The 13,145-nt window shown below is 46.6% G+C and overlaps 1 protein-coding gene across 12 annotated transcripts in view; it reads right to left on the reverse strand.

Moving 5' to 3' along the window:
- Positions 1-13,145, reverse strand: part of KIAA1217 (KIAA1217 ortholog) — a 1,418,769-nt gene that overhangs the window by 217,011 nt on the left and 1,188,613 nt on the right. The window lies entirely within an intron of this gene.

Here is a 13,145-nt window from a genome sequence, read left to right on the forward strand (position 1 = left end):
AATATTGTAAGACTGAGGTGCAATACTTGGGCCATAGGATTGAAAAGGGAAAGCGGAAGGTGTCTCCAGACAGAATAGAGGCGATTATGAAAATGAACGCGCCTACGACACAAAGAGAAGTCAGGATGTTTCTAGGCATGGTCGGTTATTGTCGACAGTGGATAGCAAACTTCTCACTGAAGGCAAAACCGCTATTACAACTGACGCACAAAGGAGTAAGTGATCCGGTACCATGGGACAAAGATTGTTTGATGGCGTTTTTGCAGCTGAGGGAGGACTTATGTCGTGCCCCGGCTTTAGGAATGCCAGATTACACTAAACCTTTTTTGCTTTACTGCTGCGAGAGAGAGGGATGCGCGTTAGCGGTACTAGCACAGGTCCATGGAGATGCGCGCAGGCCAGTGGCGTATTTTTCGGCTACATTAGATCCAGTAGCCGCAGCGTTGCCCGGATGTCTCAAATCCGTAGCTGCAACGGGTGTCAGCATTGAAAGATCTGAAAGCGTAGTTATGGGTCATCCGTTAGAGGTGTATGTACCACATTCTGTAGAACTGTTAATGACAAGGACGAAGACTCAGCATCTGACGAATAGCAGGCTCACACGCTACGAGCAGGTCATACTGGCTGCCGAGAATGTGACCCTAAAGAGATGCTCTGTCTTGAATCCTGCAACATTGATGCCACTTCCGAATGAAGTGGACGACGACAATTGTACAGAACATGACTGCCTCGATGTGACTGAACTATGTACCAAACCGAGACCTGATATCGTAGATGAGCCATTGACAGACCCAGACGAAATCTTCTTCGTCGATGGTTCATGCATAAGAAGCGATGTCGGTCAGCTGAGAGCAGCTTATGCAGTATGCACGATTACCAGAGTTATAGAAGCCGCTTGCCTGGAAGGAGTACACTCCGCACAGGTAGCTGAAATTGTGGCTTTGACTCGTGCTTGCTTAGCAGGCGATAGACTTCGAGTCACCATATACACCGATAGTCAGTATGGATTTGGCGTAGTTCATGATTACGGGCAGTTGTGGTCTCAAAGAGGTTACATGACCTCCTCGGGTTCTCCTATTAGGAATGGAGAATTCGTGAAACTACTGTTAGAGGCTTTGCAAAAACCAATGGCCATAGCTGTGGTCAAATGTGTAGCTCATACCAAAAATACGGATTTTGTATCACTAGGAAATAAATATGCAGATGAGGTAGCGCGATACTGCGCAGAGCAGGGATATTCTCACACTGATGCAAAAGTGGGGGGAATCCAAGAAATGACTGAATTGACCATGTTGTTAGACACGGTGGATACGTGGGATGAATTGAGAGCAGTACAGGAAAATGCACCAGATGATGAGAAAAAGGGCTGGGAAACAGCAGGGTGCGAAAAGAGTGAGATGAATTTCTGGGTGTCCGCCGATGGAAGGGCAGTATTACCAAATGAACTCATTAGTCCAATGGCAAGGAAATTGCATGGATCAGCACACATAGGAAGAGATGCTATGGTGAGAGTATTCAGACAAACGTGGTTTAACCCTAAATTTAGAGTAGCGGCAGAAGCAGTGTGTCAGCGGTGTACGATCTGTCAGCAACTAAATGTGGGTAAGAGAACACCAGTTACTTTGAGTCACATAGGAAGGTCTGGGGGGCCTTTCAATAGGATGCAGATTGACTTCATAGAAATGCCTCCATGCAACAGACTCAGATACGTGCTAGTGATTGTTTGCATATTTTCTAGATGGGTTGAGGCTTACCCTACACGTAGGTGCGATACACTTACAGTAGCAAAATTGTTACTTAGAGAGTTGATACCGAGGTTTGGGGTGCCATCCTCTTTGGAATCGGACAGGGGAACTCATTTTAATAGCGAAGTGGTGAAGATGCTGTGTTCAGCTTTAAATATCGATCAGAAGTTACACTGCAGCTATCGACCGGAAGCTTCAGGGATCGTAGAGCAAATTAACAGTACTATCAAGTCCAGACTGGCTAAAGTTTGTTCATCGACATCCCTGAGTTGGCCAGACGCACTTCCAGTAGTTCTCATGAGTATACGTAGCACACCTGATAGAAGAACAGGCCTCTCTCCACATGAAGTGCTAATGGGGAGAGCTATGAGGTTGCCATCGGTTCCGACTGCAGCGCTAGTGAACATCACAGACGATTTGATCTTGGACTACTGCAAGGGACTATCTGATGCCGTAAATTCTGTGTCCCTCCAGGTCCAGGCTGCAGAGGTTCCATCAGTACAAGACTTGTGCCATGACCTGAGTCCAGGAGACTGGGTCCTGGTGAAGAAACATGTCAGGAAGAACTGCTTAGACGTGCGTTGGCGAGGACCGTTTCAAGTCATACTTGTAACGAATACCGCAGTGAAGTGTGGAGGGCTGCCAAACTGGATACATGCCTCACACACCCGAAGAGTGCCAACACCTCCAGAAGACACAGCTCCTCTCTCGGATGAGAATCCGGCGGGAAGCGGAGAAGCCATAGAGGGGGAAAGCCAAGCTGTGGAGGTGATCGAAGAAGCTGAAACTGTGTTGGAACAGGGCGACGAAGGTCAGGACACGAGTGGGACCGAAGTTGCCTCAGGAGAAGAAAGTAATTGGGAATCCGACACAGATATCGAACAAACTGAGAGTGACCAAGAGACAGTTCCTAGAACCAGGAGCGGAAAGACAAAGAGTGAAGAAGCCAGTTGGCCGGAGAGAAGGAAAAGGCCAAGTTCGGAAAGGAAAAAGGAAAGAACTCTTGCCCCGATCGCTGAAGAATCGGATCAGGAGGACGAGACGACAGATTCAGGAACTGAGAGTCCACGAAGATCAAGAAGGGTACGTGTGCCCTGCAGAAGGTACGCCACCCCAGAGTGGACTTATCTAGCAGATGTATTGGGGACAGAAATCTGGGAGAGTGAAGAGTGTGAAAGTAACCACTCTCGATCCAGTTGTGACAGTGGAAATATGGATGTTGGCGCCTGGGCTCGAGACTGAGGGGTTACTGACTTTCACACTTCCCATACCCCCACGTTTGAGTAAAATTCAAGATCTAGTGCTAAATAGACTACAATTTCCAACGGCTGGTCAGCAAATGACAGAAGAAGAAGAAAAAGTTATTCGTTTTGAACTGTTAATTATTGTTGTGAAAGCTGCAGGTCCGAAAATAATTGTTGATGCATAAAAGACTTTGTACGTATGTTATGAAGAAGAAGATAACCTAGCGCCGAGTGGAAAGAAGAATAAAGTTAGGGATTACATTTAGAGGACGGAGAAGGGCTAGGGTTGTCTGCTGCTAAGAAGAGAAAAAGACATTGTGGCGAAAAAGATACCTGTTGATAAAAAGCACTTTAAATGGAAAGGGGCGACCACTCGGTCCCCCCGAACGTATGGATGAGTGCCTCGATCCCCCCGGGAAGCCATTTTTGGGCGGGAGGCGCGTCTCGGCTGGTATGCCCGAAGCGGCGTAGCCAGGGCGCGCCTTTTCCCGCCCTAGAGTGGGCTGGCCTAGACACCGACGCAGCCAGCCACGCCCCCGGGGCGGGCAGGGGCGGGTTTTCGCCCGCCCTGAAGACGGATAAAAGAAGGCGCAAGACCAGAAGACGTCCTCTTGTTCTTGTGCTCCGAAGCTGCACCTCCTCGCTACACGTGAGCTCGGGACGGAACGAAGAGCCAATTTTGAGCGTTTTGATCTTTTTCTTTGTCTTTCAGAGACTTCGTCGGAGAGATGCCCAAGGGAGGCCCAAAGAGAATGACGACCGAGCAGATGGTTCGGGCCCTTGTTAAGGATATGTCCGACATAAAGAAGCGGTTGGCGGAGCGAGATGGGGAGGAGGGATCGGGCCAACCACCGGCTGGAGGGAGACCTAAGAGATCGAAAAGGGTTCCAGCTGGGGGGGACGTCCCGGCTCCCTCTGCCCCGCTCGAGGCGCCGACCCCGGTACCGACCGAGGGGAATCCAATCCCCGTTGTCGTCACCCCGACACCTAGGGAAGACATGCCCCCCGAGCTGGCAGCACAGCTAGCAGCGTGGTTGGGGGATAGCAGTGATGGCGCCACGGCTGCTGAGGCACAGGCGCTGATCAAAAAGCTTCGTGAGAAGAAGGAGGCTGCTAGAGTGGCCGTACCGTTGGCAGGGATAGACAAGCCGCAAGCGGCAGAAGCTGCGTCCGGTTCAGGTAAGCGGCCATTGCCGATTGCACGGGACGAGTCAGCACCCTCTCGTAGAGAAAGATTGGGACAACATGTGCCTTTAGCTATAAAGGAGAAAATCTGGGCAGGGGAATACGTGAATATATTTTCCTTGCTTGTTGACCATTATGATGTGGAGCATGTAAAAAGTCAGAAGGACCTAATGCATCCGAGTGTTTGGCGCGCAAAAATGGCCGCCTTTAAGGTAAACGAGAACATTGGCAATTGGGGCAATGCCTGGGGTATTTTTACATCGATTTTGGGGGAACGTAGGCCCGAGTTGCTTCCTGAGTTTCCCGTTTACCAATCACGAATTATGGGTTACTCGACGGCGTATCAAGGTAACCATTGGTTTTGTTATGATAATCTGTTCAGGAAGGAAAAGGAACATAACAAGAGTTTGACCTGGGATTGTTACGATTCTTTAACATGGGATAAAATGAAAGAATCGGGAATGTTAAGAATGCCATTGGTCGGGAGTAATGTTGTTGACTACTCCCGCCAAAATGTGGGGTCGCCCTTTCGACCGAGTACGAGCACCGACGACCAGTCGAGGCCCGCAGGTAATAATGGGAGAAAGGGTTTCTGTTATAACTTCAACAAAGGGAAATGTACCAGGCCTCCGGGGTCCTGTAAATTTAAGCACGAATGTAGTACGTGTGGGTCATCCCATCCTGAGTCAGTGTGCAGAGCCAGAACGGGTGAGAACGGGGGCAAGGGAGGCGCCAAACAGGTCTAATTTAGTCCGAGGGGCGCCCCTACCGACCCCGATTGATACCTTGGCAATGATCCCCTGGCTCAGTGATTACCCGGATCGTGCGTCTGCCGGGGTGCTGCGGAACGGTTTTACACATGGTTTCCGCATCCCGGTGGGGGACTTTCAGGGTGTAGGGATTTGCAAGAATCAGCTCTCTGTCTTACAACATTCATCTGTGGTGCAGGAAAAAATTCTGAAAGAGGTTAGCCGGGGACGGGTCGCCGGCCCGTTTAGTGTACCCCCGGTACCGGATTTTGTTTGTTCCCCGTTAGGGGTGGTCCCCAAGAAGGACCCAGGTGAGTTTCGTCTGATCCATAATCTGTCTGCACCACACGGCCTTTCGGTGAACGACGCAATTGATCCTGAAATTTGTTCGGTGCGATACGCATCGTTTGATGAGGCTGTAGCCATCTTGAATCGCCTGGGGCCCGGGACGTTGATGGCGAAATCAGATATCGAGTCAGCGTTCCGGTTGCTCCCGGTACACCCAGACGACCAGCGTCTTTTGGGATTCGGGTTTCAGGGATCATTTTACATGGATAAATGTATGCCAATGGGATGCTCTATATCATGTGCCTATTTTGAGCAATTCAGTACTTTCCTGCAATGGGTGTTCACTAAGAAGACGGGTTTTCGAAATGTAATGCATTACCTTGACGATTTTTTGTTCCTTGGCCCCGCCGGAAATCCCGAATGTGCCCAGGCCTTAAACGAATTCTGTGGGTTAATGGGTCATTTTGGCGTGCCGTTGGCACCGGGAAAAACTATGGGTCCCACGACTTGCCTCGAGTTTTTGGGGATCGAGTTGGACTCAAGGGAGGGGTGTTTCCGTTTACCGGCTAGCAAAGTGTTACAATTCGGGTCAGCCCTCCGAGTATGTTTAAATACACCCAAGGTTACACTGCATCAGTTGCAACAATTAGTGGGGAGATTGAATTTTGCCTTAAGAGTAATCCCAATGGCTCGCCCTTTTTCCCGCTCCATTGCCCAAGCGATGATCGGCCTGAAGGAGGGTCATCATCGCACGAGGTTATCGGCTGAGGTCCGCCAGGACATGCGGATATGGTTAGCATTCTTGGCGGACTTCAATGGCCGGGTCGTCTGGAACAAGCCAGCCGTGTCCTCGGAAGAGCTTGGGTTATGGACGGATGCAGCAGGAAGCATAGGGTTTGGCGCCATCTTCGGCACAAGCTGGTCCGCTCAAAGATGGCCCCTATGGTGGCACGAGAAGGGGTTAACGAGTAATATTGCTTTCCTTGAATTATTTCCCATTCTCGTTGCCCTGAGAACGTGGCCAGAAGGTTTCAGAGATCATTCTGTCGTTTTTTGGTCCGACAACATGACCGTGGTAGAATGCATCAACAGTCAGTCAGCCCATTGTAAATTGATTTTGAGGCTACTCAAGGAAGTTGTCTTACTATGTATGCAACTGAACGTGGTTTTCAGAGCAAAACATGTCCCAGGGGTGTTGAATCAGGCTGCTGACGCACTGTCTCGTTTTCACATGCAGGCTTTCTCGGGTTTCCTTCCCTCAGCGGACCCGGAGCCGGCACCCTTCCCCGAAGCTCTCTGGTCTCTCGGTGCCCCGAACTTCGTCACCTCGTGGGAGAGAGTCTAGCACCCAGGACAAGGAAGGCATATGAAGGGGCGTTCCAGGCCTATTTAGCCTTTTTGGGGGCAGAGAGAGGGGGTCTTTGGGGTCAGGAAGAGTGTGTAGTACTTTTTCTGATGTCTTTACGTAGGGCTGGGAAATCGGTGGCTACGGCCCAAAGGCATCGTGCCGCCATTTCCTTTGTTGCCAGGGCCCATGGCATCCTGGACCCAACAGCGTCTTTCACAGTACAGAAAGCGCTGCGTGGGTGGCAACGCCTAGAGGGTCGCAGAGTAGACGTAAGACGACCGATAGGTCTAGACAGGTTGTCCCAGTTACTGGCCACACTCCCTAACACATGCTCGTCCCCTTTTGAGTCCTGTTTGTTCCGGACTGCATTTACGCTGGCGTTTCACGGGGCTATGAGAGTTAGTGAGCTGGTTGCAAGGAACAAGCAGGATGTGACGGGGGGCTTGTGCAGGGAAAATGTTCAGATCAGGGGGGATGCGATGATTGTCTCCTTTCTCAGGTCTAAGACCGACCAAGATGGGAGAGGGGACTGCACGATCATTCGCAGGAACCCCGAGTCATCCATGTGTCCGGTACAGTGCTTAGATGATTACCTAGCACGGAGAGCGGCATCATGGGGGGGGACATTGTTGAGGCATGCAGACGCCACCCCGCTGACGAGGTTTCAGTTTCAGCGGGTGCTTGCAATGGCCATTGCCGCAGCGGGCTTGGACCCGGGCGAATTTGGGACCCACTCCTTTCGTATAGGGGCTGCCACTGAAGCTACAGCCAGGGGTCTTAATGTAGAAGAGGTGAAACGTGTGGGGCGATGGTCCTCCAATTGTTATAAGAGGTACGTGCGATTGCACATGTTGTGAAGCTGTATTCATGTACTCACGCCTCTTGTCTTTTGTTTAATTTCAGTTGTGCAAGCCTACGCGGCAGGGCAGACTGAGCAGTCGACCCAACTCCAGGCCAGCGGTCGAACGTCACCGGCTGTGAAGAAGGAGGTGTGGGTCGTGGGCCACTCATACGTGAGACGGGCCGCAGACGTATTCAAAGCAGGTGACATGATTCACGTACCTGGGGAATACGGGTACAGAGTGTCCTTCTACGGAAGGGGCGGTCTCTGTATTGACCAGTTTCAGGAATTTTTTGAGGGCCTGTTAGGGCGGATGAGGTCACCGCCGTCCATAGTCATAGTACATTTGGGGGGCAATGATTTGGTCACCACCGGTAGACGACTGCTCCTGGAGGCGATGCTTTCCACGGTAAGTTGGTTAGCGAGGAGAGTTCCGGGGTGCCTAATTGCGTGGTCTCATATGATTCCACGAAAAGTATGGCGGGGGGCTATCTCAATCCCTGCTTTGAATCATTCTGTTAAAAAGTTGAATAACAAAGTGAGTAGGTTGTTCCGGTCCAAGACATTGTATTCAATCTCGCATAATTGTATTAATGATGATAGTATGTATCTGAGGGATGGTGTGCATCTGTCGAGGGCGGGGAACGAGTTACTCATAGGAGACTTCCTAGCCTGGTTAAAATCTTTAAAGCATGACCTTTAGGTAGGAGTTTTGTGGGGGGTCCGGATAGCCGGTCAACTATCCGGACCTGTGGCGGTAAGATCATGATCGGTGAGCACTAATTGGTAGATCCCTATGAGTGGGCGTCACCCAACACGGATGGGAGCGCTCGGGAGAGGTGGCCATTGGCCCCTCAGTGGGGAGGCGGTCCCGTCTAAGGGCGGGTCGCCGGAAGTAAAGGAAAGGCGGTCAAGGCCCCTTCCTTTGTAGGAGGGGTTACAGCCCCCTCCTGGGGAATTTCCCGGGGCTAGTGTCATCTGCGACGGCAGATGCGGTAAGTTGTGTGGGGTGGGGAGAGGTCAACGATACCTTCTAGATACCACACACAAGTGTTCGAACGACCTTTAAATGGCGTCGAGTCTTAAGTGCCCCCGTCAAGTCAAGGGAAATTGTTAGTAGTTGCACTTGTGGTAAGCCCCTGTGCCATCGCCCCTCCTAAGTGGGAGGGGTAAGTCTGGTTAGGGATCTTGACACCGGTTATGACCTTGCCGTTGGCCCTTAAACGTTAGGATGTACAATTTCGGTGTTCTTAGAGAATGTTTTGTAGGATGCTAGTTCGGCTAGGAGAACCTCTGTATTAGAGATTATGTTAACGTTAGCCAAACATCGTAATGTGATAATGAAATTGTACATAACATGAAAACGTTTAATGTTTTAATTTTTGTTTTAATAAATACGGCCGGGATGGTCACTCCATCCCACATCCAAAAACTTTAAGAACAGTTTCCGGTTTCCCTTCCTTTTGGGGATTGTGTTGAGAGGGGGTGGCGGGTATCTCAGCCATAAGACTGTGAAAGCAAACAAGCAACCAAAGACTGAGAAGAGAACTTTTGCTAGAGAACGAGGTACGCTGTTTTGATAACATGGAGAACGGCAACCCAAACAGAAAAGCTAGATGTATAGTAGGTACACTTATAGCAATAGTGATATTTCTCATAATCATAGTAGTAACGATATCTTACATGACAGGACATGAAAACAATAAAAGAATAGCAAATGTGAAAATTGTAACGACTTTGAAACCTGCTCTTGTGGGAAAGAAGGAGGAGAGCAATGTAATACGTGAAAAGGCGTTACTTGCAGATGAAGCTCGTAGATTACACATAGATGAGTCACAGGGAAACTTTAGGTCAAATGCATATGCTAAATTATTGTATGAATATATCGATGCCATGGAGGCCAAAGATTGCTACGTTTGTATGCAATTGCCGGCTTCTGTAGACGAAGGCATTCGATATCATCATCTCCCATTGACTTATGGGATAACATGTAGTTTACTGCTTAGTATATTCTACGGTAGAGAAGGATTTGAGTACTACTTTTCAAATTATGATTCGGTACTGCCCGAAGTTCCGAATTATAAGCAAATGAATAAGTGGGACTACTACAAAAAGGAAGATAGACTAGCTAAATTCTTTCTTCCTTGGGACACATTAGATACATCATATGCACGTAGAAATAATCTGACTTGCAAAGTATCAGAAGTAGAGAAAAGGTTTATAGCACAAGTAGATGATCGATGCAGACGGCAGAAAATTCTAAAAATGTCAGGACAATGGAAAATAGACTGGACAGAAGAAGAGAAGGCACACAAGAAGAAAGGTAGCAATGGTCCAATAGCATTGGATAGAACGCAGAAAGGAAAGTTATGTTTAACTCGAAGCAAAACGTATTATGAGAGTGAATTTGTAGGTGAAGTTAGTTGTGAGCACTCTTTTAGACTGGAGTACTACACAAAGGATTTTATGAAAGGGATGCAAGCTATTCCGAATGTGTATTTTGTATGTGGGAGAAATGCCTATGTAAAACTTCCAGACAATTGGTATGGTTCGTGTTACTTGGCAATTGTCTTCCCCAAAATATATCATGCAAAGGATTTGGCGATTATAGAAGGAAAGGCTTCGAGGAGAACGAAAAGGGAAGTAGGAGATGCAGAAGTAGTAGGAGATGTATTTGGAGCGATGTTTCCATTGTTAGGTTTGATTCTTAACGATGTTAAGATTAGAAGGTTAGCGACAGTCGTGGATAGATTGTCTGCTAGTACTGCAAGATCATTAATGTTAGTAGAAGGGGAAATGCAGTCGATTAGAGCAATGGTTTTACAAAACAGACTTGCTTTAGATGTAATATTAGCAAAAGAAGGCGGAGTTTGTAAAGCTTTGAAAGTTCAGGAATGTTGCACTTATATTCCTGATAATTCAAAACCACTTGAGAAAGTCATACAGAACATCACACAGATTCATCAAGAAATCGAAGATTTATCAAAAATAAATGTTTGGGAAAAAGTAGGAAATGGAGTGGGAAAGGTTGGAAGTTGGTTTGCTAATCTAGGCAAAAGTATAGTTTGGTACATTTTAAAGCCTGTATTAATAGTAGTAATTTGTATAATTACATTATTAGGATTAGTAAAATTGTATAAATGGTATAGGTCGAACGAGTTACAAAGATCGATGAGAGACCAAGAAAGGAGACTAGCTGTTCTACAAGATCAACAGTATAAAAGTCTGAGAACACTTGAATCGATAACAAGAGGAACAGATGTAACTAGTTCTATATAATGGACGTATTCAAATTGCTTTTAGTGATGACTCCTAAGAGTCATCAAAGGGGGGAACTGAGAGAGCGCAATTTGAATATGTAGTATATAGTAACCATATCTAGACGTATATGTTATAAACGTAGGAATGAAACGCACATCGTAATGTAAAGTTGGTGACTATAGCATAAAGGCCAATGAATGTGATAACATGGTATAGGAAATGTAAATGTATTCATACGTTAAAATGCATTAGATTTAGAAGAGCCGTATACCTGAAGGGTATAAACGTATAGAAATGTGTAGAAATGCTTAGGAAATATCGAACGTGCACAGTAGAATTCGTGTACGTGTGTAACTTTAAATGTGTAACTTTACATTGGGAGAAGCGGCGAGGAAAATAACGTGGAAAGACGTAAACGTGGAGAAACGTGGATAAATGTATAAGAGAACTCACATAAAGATGTAACCAAGGAAAATGCATAAGTTATATTCTATGCAGTCGTATTCTATGTATTTCATGTATTTGATGTAGAATGTTTAAGTATAACTAAGGCTAAAATACGAATATATAAATGTATGCCAAAGGTTATGCTGTGTAGAAGGTTTCTGTAGGAATGCTGGAAGAGTTTAGGTCATTTGTGTTTGTAACCTAACTGGTCAAGAGTTCGAAGGAGCATAGTCAAATGTATGTAATTTAGAGGGCTTGCGAAGGTCGTAAATAGCTTGATGTGGACGTGAGAGCCGAGAAGTCTAGCACTTGTTAGATTTAAGGTGACAATGCCGGACGGAGCTTATTGCTCGAACGTGAGGAGAGACACTTTGAATGTAGACTATGTTTTGACAAGACCATTCACAGGACCTAGCAGGGTCAAGTTAAGAGACATAGAGTTAAGGCCTTGTCTAAATTCATATGTTACATGGTCTGAAAGGATCGATAAATGTCGACGATGAAATGATGAAGATGACATCCAAAGGAGAAGGGTCAACTTAACGGACGACGCGAGGAGTGGACCAATGGAAGAAGCAGGAAGTTGACATCATCGGGGAAAGTCCGTGGTGGGCGTCAAGGGGCGTTCCACCCACACCGTGATTGTGTATTTTAGGGACAGCACCCCGGGGAGGAGGTAGCAATTGGCAATTGGGAGATTAGGAACAGCGAGACGAATTGCTCAGAGCAAGGGCGAAAGGTAGATGCCTTGAGCAGATGCGCTGAGACATCAGAGCGCAAGGGAGCAGTAGGCCGAGGACCCTTAGAGAGCGGATGGGTAGGCAGATAGGGTACTGCTTCTGAAACTTAAGATTTCCTTTAGAGGCTAAGAGAGTTTGAACTTCTTTGGAAGTCAAACTGCTGACACCTTTTTAGGGAAGAAACGTGCGAAGTAGGGTTGTCACATAGCATAGAGTAGGGACAGTTTTAACTTGATGATATTTTTTTATCTTACTGCAGATGACGCAGAAGGAACCACTTCACATCGAAGCTTAAGCAGCTGATGTTGTAACCGATTTTGTATTTTGTATTCTTTTGAGATTTTATCCTGAGTGGAGTGTATCGTATTCAAATTAATCTTTATATAAACTTTTTGAAACTTCATCAGTTGTAAATGGTTCTTCAGAGTGGCGTCAGTTAATGGGGTTTGTCTAACTAATGCGGGGGGGGGTGGTCCTTTCCTCAATGACAGATATAAGCGGTCCAAAACAGATGAATGAGATTCTTTATTAAATTTATCATAATCATAAATTGATATCAAAATCTCGTTCCCCGCAATAGCGTCAGTATCCCTCAACAAATAGGACTTCAGAAAGGACAAGAAGATTACATTATAAACAAGTATACTCTGGACAGTTTTTGAAATGCACAAAGGTAACCGTGCATTCCACTTTCCATTTCCATTTCTGATATCATCTAATCACTAACTATTCAAAACTTACAAGTTTTAGAAAAATACAAAAGATAAACAAAAAGACAAAAATTAAGCAATGGTAAAGTCAATATGTCTGGTGTCTCCTGCGAGCCTTTTGGCTATGTCAGTGCTTGTTTTGTTATGTTTTTTGCAAAACTCGATTGCTGTGGATGCTCTGTAATAGTGCCTGGCACAGAAGTGACCTCCTGTGTGTGCGGGTGTACTTCTTGTGAAAGAGCAGAATTCAGTCACTCCCAGTGAAGTTAGCAAATCTCTGAGTGGGCTGACCAACTGCCCCCATGCTGTATTCAAATGTGAATGACATAAAACCAGACCAATGAACAAATAGGTTGGGTGAAGGTCCATAAAGCTATTATTATACATACTATTTTATAAAAATCAAAAAGGTCTTAGCTAGCACCACATCTAAAAAATAAACGAATTCACAAATTACCAAAAACGTAAACCAGCAAATGTAAAGCAGCAATAAAGCAGGACTTCACCTAAAATGCAGATGTCTTTTTCTGCAAATAATTTGCAGTCAGTGATTGTGCAATACAGCACACACGCTTGAAGAAACTTCA

This window comes from Lissotriton vulgaris, chromosome 10 (assembly GCF_964263255.1).
Source record: "Lissotriton vulgaris chromosome 10, aLisVul1.2, whole genome shotgun sequence".
Classification (NCBI taxonomy): domain Eukaryota; kingdom Metazoa; phylum Chordata; class Amphibia; order Caudata; family Salamandridae; genus Lissotriton; species Lissotriton vulgaris.